The 6,777-nt window shown below is 46.1% G+C and overlaps 1 pseudogene; it reads left to right on the forward strand.

Annotated features, from left to right (window-relative positions):
* The first annotated feature begins 951 nt into the window (after nucleotides 1–951).
* LOC147439194 (uncharacterized) lies at nucleotides 952–1,675 on the forward strand (annotated as a pseudogene).
* The last annotated feature ends 5,102 nt before the right edge of the window (nucleotides 1,676–6,777 follow it).

Consider the following 6,777-nt stretch of genomic DNA (forward strand, 5'->3'; position numbering starts at 1 on the left):
AAGGAGCGTCAGGTGGACCCTGCCAATTCACTCCCCTCAGGCGATGGGGAAATGCGAGCATGCATAGACATGCATAAGTCAAATGCTAATGAAGGACTGATGCTCGAGGCTGGTCTTACTGGGGTTTGTGAGCTGTTGCAAGTAGAGATGGGTCATGAAAGGTATAACTAGAACATAAAAAGATTGGGGCAGTGGGATATGGGACAGCCGTTGCGTGTGCATGATGCTAGTGCTATGATTAGCAAAGGCAGAGGGTCGTCGAGTAGGGTGTATGTAGGGTTAAAGGATCTGGAGGCAACACCTTTGGGGTTGATCTCAACGGGTATGCACCTTGGTAGGCAGGGACAGATTATGGCGAGCATGCAATTGTACTTCGATGAAGATGTAATGAACCACCAGTTTTTGAGTTTGTCACTTGGGGCAAGGTGCCCATTCGTGAAGTATTCACAAATCATGGCCATTAAGAGCTAGGGTTTTCAGACCTGGTTTGACGGATCAGATGTGGTGCGGTTGGAGGGTTCAAACTCCCCTCGACTGAGGCATCCCACGAATCAGCGGACGGCCAAGTATGTTATCCAGATGGTTTGGGCAGGTGAGCGGTGGTTAGTAGGAATTGGTGCACTAGTCGTAATCATCAGTGTACTCACTCGATACACGGGAGAACTGTCCATTGAATGGCAAGCATGGAGCAAATTTTTTTTTAGGACCTTGAGCCCCCTGGCCTAGCTTGACTAGCCAAATATGATGCAACCAAAGGGTTGGTTGTCCCTTTACCCGAGACGTCTTACAATACAGTGGACGATCTCCTTGATGGTCAAGATGGCACGGACAAGTGGAACCTGGGCTGGAGAGCCAGGCAAAATGCAGGGAGGTAACATGGTATTTTTTGAGTTTGGTTTCAAACATGACAGTAATTGGGGGTCTTGGGAGATGGAGCCCAGATTTGTAGTGATGCTCGTTTTGTGGTATTGGGACCTTATGCTCAAGGGGAGCAACGTTGAACGGGGCAGCCATCGAAGTCATGGATGGTTCGGGGCTACCTGGGTTTGTGGATAAGGACCCCCTAGCGGGGTACTCGATGGGATTGAGCAGGGCCTACTGAAGGTGAAGACATGCGAGATGACTGGTTTCTTTTTGAGAACCCTGAGCCAAGTTGTGGAAATGACCAATGGTGGCCCTCCGAGCGGGCGGCTTTGCGAGGTCTTTCAAGTAGGTGAAAGCAGGTGTTTGATGCTTTATGGCTGGGGCTCCATGGCGGGGTCGCTGGCTCCTTTGGACCACTTAGGTGGAGAGACAAAATGTGGGAAGAATGTCGTATGGGACTCAGGAGAAGGTAGCCAATGTTGTGATGCGTTCGGTTATGATATGACTCGCATGTGCGGAGGTACTGAGATAACAGCACAGCGAAATGCGCTTGGCCGATGCAAGGCTAAGCCAGGAGGATTAGGGTCGTTTTTGGGCCTTGATAGACGGGATGTACAAGGACAAGCATTGCACTTAATGGATCAGCGGAGGCTTGTTGGAATGCGGGCCACAGATGGCCGATGGATTCCCCCTCCGGAAAAACATGTTGGTCAAACAAGAAATGAGCAAAATGAATTCGAACCGATGGGCCAACGATTGCTCACATGGACTGATAGTATCAACAGGTTATGTTGGACCGAAACGAGACTAAACAGAGGACAGCGAGTAGGCTGTCTCGTGCAGGGATACGCATGAACCACCCGGGTGACCGACTTCGAAAACTGCGAAACAGGGCATGGGGCCCCCAATTATGTAGATTGGGCACTCCAATCGTGGTAATGTTTCTGGTATGGATGATGCTTGAAGGGTTGGGCAGTCACGAGCAAGGCATGGAGGTAAGAAATGCGACACGAACACACAATGAAGATAGAGCTGATGCAAGACATGATTCGTTTCACGGGTGCGCGGGCTCTGGTGAGCACCAGGCCACGCCTCACCCGAGCTGTTTCGATTGGCTAATGGCTGGGAGTCGAGCCACGATGGTAAAATGCGAGATCAAGGATGATAAGAGGTATGCTGGGAGAATGAATACACACATGCTTCTGATTATGGGACGGCGTTGGCTGAGATGGAGTCACTGGACTCGGGGTAACGAGGTAGCAACTAAGATATATGCTGGCTACAGCCAGCAAGGTAGATCATCGACATGCGAATCGAAGATGCGGGGTTGGCAGTGTAACGACTTCGTTTGGTTGATTTCTTGGAATAAAATTGTGGCAGTAGAGGACACTAGATATGTACATGCACACGGTGTTCAACAAGGTAAACCACGCCCGGAGGAGGGGGATTATTGCTTTGAGGATAATGTACGTGCACTGGGTGAGGACATTGAGCTTTTTTGGGGGAGGGGTGAGTGTTACAGGTCCCTTTTTTGGAGAACATTTCGGGACTCTCCACCTCTTCGCAGCCTCTCGAGACTAGCTCTCCTTCATGCTCCGAGGCCTCGAGGGCTCCGAGCCGACGAGAGGCCTTCGTTGTGGGAAGGCTCTCCTAGGGAAAGGCATAACGAGAACCCAAGCGGGGATGCTACGTGGGCACGAGCCCTTGGTGTATTAATAGTGGTAGGTCATGAGGACGGATGTGAAAGCACACTCCGAAAGCCCAGGGGATTATCTCCTATGGACATGCATAATGCATCATTAGGGAACCTTCGGGTTCAATGCTCCAACAGGGGGCAGCTCGCACAGAGAACTCAAAAAATGCAGGTTTTGAGCAGGGCACCGCGGGTGCGCTCGCGTGGGAATACAGTCGCCCAAAGGGGCCGTTCAGTCAAGCACAGTAGGGTGCTGCGCTGGTTGCCAGCTGACCCAACAGGGGGGCTTGGTTTTGCTTCAACGATAAGCTACCCTACGGGGCTGTTTATTGAGCGCACAGCAGGTGGCTGTGCTACCAGTGATTAGTCCACAGAGGAGGTTGCGTGCCTTATAGTTGCAACAGGTCAGAGGGGCAACAACTCGGGGCGGTCACTTTTTAGAATGTGTATGCTATCACGTGAGTTAACCGGAGAGGATTATTAAAAGATCAAAATGTACCAAAATGTATACATACAGAGGGGGGTGGGGTTTTTTTAAATAGGCACGTAGTGTAAATATAGTATGTATATTGAGGTATTATTAATAACCTCTTGAACGCACGTGATATAGGAAGCTTTTGATAAATGACCGCCCCGGGGGCAGCAAGGGGTTGTCCCCTGTTTTCAATAGTGCCCGTATTGGGGCTGTGGCACAGGAGCTACTTTGAGAATACAACAAGGGGTAGCAGGTCGAATTCTCACAAAAAGCTCTAGGAGCTCGGACATGTTACGTATTGCTCGGCGCGAGATGATCCAGCAAGGGGGCCGCATGTTATTGATCATTGCACAGGCAGCGAGGCTTTTTCTCACATAGGAGGTTGCATGCCATTTGGAACTGTTGACAGGGCAGGTGACACATCATATAGAAAGGGGCTGAGCCTGTGTGACTTGCTCCGTCACATGCCAAACCTAGCCGCCAAGGGAGAAAACAGTCAGCTCAATCAGCAGTGCTCCTAATGCAGCAAAAGCAAATGGAGCAACACTAGCCCACGGTAGGCAGGACCACCTCAAAAAAGCAGGGAATGAAATGATGTCACCGCAATCATCTCGAGTACATCACTTGCAAGCAGAACAGAAACCAACCGCCAGGAGTGGGAAAAGAATGCCAGTGCAAGAAACGTTTTCGAGTGTGTCGCTCGCAAGCAAGAAGAAACCAGGATCGACAATCAAAACCAACACCAGCATAGTGCAAGTAAATCAATTATCACCATATATAAGAATACAAGAAACCGTCGATGAGGCAGAGAAACTAACCTCCAGAGAAGTCCATGCTCTCACCATCACTGGGCGAGGCATTGCTTGCACTCCCTTCACCACCACCAGCAATGCCACCATCAGATGCCATGATAATAGAGGATCCAGCTACTTTAAGGCACAACACACAAACCCTCAAACTAATCCAGAGCAGACGCTCAGCAAATTTCAACTCCTCACAAGCGACAACAACTTCTTCAACAGCATTTGGTAGAAGAAAACGTTTGTTTGCATATCATTGACTCAACTCAATTTAAATTTGGAATTGCAGCATATCAAGACATAGAAATTGAATAGCAAAGAGAAAATCTTCCACCAAATAGTGATAGCTCAAAGCTTAAACATCAAAGCAAAGATTGTGACTTGCTGGCATATTTACAAAAGGAGGACAGAGAGAGAATCTTCCAATAGATAGATAGCTCAAAAGCTCAAATAGTAAAAAAATCTTGAGACTTGCTGCTACATCTACAAAAGACTTGCTACCATATTTACAAAAGTAGGACAGAGAGAGAATCTTCCACTAGATAGATAGCTCAAAAGCTCAAACAGTTAAAAAAACTTGAGACTTGCTGCTACATCTACAAAAGCACGACACAGCATAATGACAACCAGCTGAGACAAGGGCTTGTTATTACACTGCATTTTTCTGGCCTTTTATACAAGCTACAATGAGCACGTGGATTGTTCTATTCTAAGAATTACATTCCACAATGTGCTCTCAAGAATAGAGAACAAAGACAAACAACGCTCACCACCTGAGGCTACACAAGGACGCCATTGAATGTAGTCGCCCCTAAAAGCATATGGTTCAAGTATCTTGAAAAGCATCCAGACAGCACCTGCCTTCAGCATTAAAAAAGCACCAGTGTCATATCGAACACCTGCACCACTACACCACGTCCTCTGGAAGGAGCAACACAAAAAGAGCATACCTGCTATGCGCCATCTTCTCGGAAGGACGGCACCCGCTGCACGCGCCACCTTCTCTGGTAGGAGCAGGGCAAAAATGGATGAGATCCGCCAGGAGCATCACGAAAAGGGGTTGGAGATTGTGTCAAATGAACCTTTAGAAAACCTAATGACATGTGGCAGCCATCTAGCAACAACATCGAACAGCCTGAGGTTTGCAACAAGTTTGCACCTAAAACCTTATGGCCTTCTGCAGGCCAAAAAATCAAGATAAAGTTCAAGCAACAAGATCTTATTCAGTTAGGGAGTCCAGAGAACATGGCTATGAGCCAGATTCAAGCGACCGCCACTCATCTCAGAAGGGCAAGAATGTTAGTAAATTTCAAGTTATGCTTGTTTCTTTTGTATATTAACCTTTCATTTGCAAAAGATTTCTCTACTATGGAAAGCAAATTCCTTTGCCAGACTTCATGCAAAGCAAGGGTTCTCTTCAGATTAAGGATAATGGATGCCCGTATAATCATGCAAGACACGTATAGCATTAGCTCACAAGGTTGATACTGTCATTGAATCCAAGGGCTTATCAATTTCTTTTTCTGATATGCATGCATGGCATGCAAATACAATGGCAGAACATCCACTCCATCATTGTTTATGCTTTTGCAATAAGCACTTTACATCATCGGCTTTGTGCACATGGTGCAACTGATCCCAATGACGATTTCTGGGTAGCCAGTAGGTATGGCGTACCTATCAAGAAACTGATTCATGGCACAACATGAATAGATTATGAGAGCCTCCATGTAGGTAATCTTTTGTGTAAGCACCTAAGAAAATCTAGTATGACTATTTTCTTTGGGGGTATTTGACATCTTTCTCCTTTGTTCATGAAGGAAGAATATTCTCTCATGACTTAGTTGTGAATAAGGTTCCAGCTGCAGAAGATCTGTTGATTAGATGTGCAATATGTCTCTAGGGGTGGTATTTTTAGGGGTATGACCCACCTAATGTGACACAATCACTCCATAGGTGTTGAGAGTCATGATTTGAGCTTAGCACAATTGTACTTTCAAGGAAAGAAGTCCACAATCCACTAAAGGGGTAGTGGAAAATTTCAACTTTCTCAGTTGATTCCAAACACTTTTCACCATGATAGATCATGTTTGCCTCATTGTTGGCTACTAGGTTGAGTAGTTTTCATGCAAAGTCTAACTAAGCAGTTTGACATTGCAGTACCTAGCTAAGGGGTATGGATTGCAAAGACAACACCCAGGGTTACTAGTTTCTACTGCTTGTTTTTCACTAATCTTTCATTTAGTGTTCAACGGGTTAATAGGATATTACCTCTTAAAGGCTGGTTTTATGGAAAGACATCTTTACATATGTATCTTTCAGGTTTACAAAGTGCACATGACTATGGGTAAGTAAATGTTAGGTTCAACCTCCATTAGGGATTTCATAATCACGTAATCATAGCTTTTTCTTTTGTAATAACACTTGTGAACATGTTATTAACATGTTAACAGCTTCTCATGTTCACAAAGTCTCCCGTGTTTTTTTCTTAGCTCGGCAGGCCCGTCGAGTAACTTTTATACCCAACGGGATTCTAACCATCTGCTCACTCGAATATGTACTGAGATTTGTATGTGTGGGTGTGAGTGGGTGTGGGTGCTCGTGCAAGCAGCTACACACAGTCACAATGTGCAGCTAGATGTGTGCAGTCAGTTACACGAGGGGTGCATATGTGTGTAAGGCCATTTTTTGGAATGGTGCTTATAATGGGGCACTTGGTAACACGACTAAGTAGTGTACTATGATAAGTATGGTACATTATAGTGGTACTAGTCATCGGCAACGTGATAATAATAGTATCTTATGACGATGTCACCTTCCCTTCCCTTTATCAAATGCATACATATCGTCGGTAATGCGGCTAAATTATGTCTGTATACAATTCCCTTTCCCTTAGATTTGGCCGGCACCTTGTTGGTAACGCAACAAAATAGTGTCATTGGCTA

This window comes from Adiantum capillus-veneris, chromosome 16 (assembly GCF_014529385.1).
Source record: "Adiantum capillus-veneris isolate H3 chromosome 16, ASM1452938v2, whole genome shotgun sequence".
NCBI classification, from domain to species: domain Eukaryota; kingdom Viridiplantae; phylum Streptophyta; class Polypodiopsida; order Polypodiales; family Pteridaceae; genus Adiantum; species Adiantum capillus-veneris.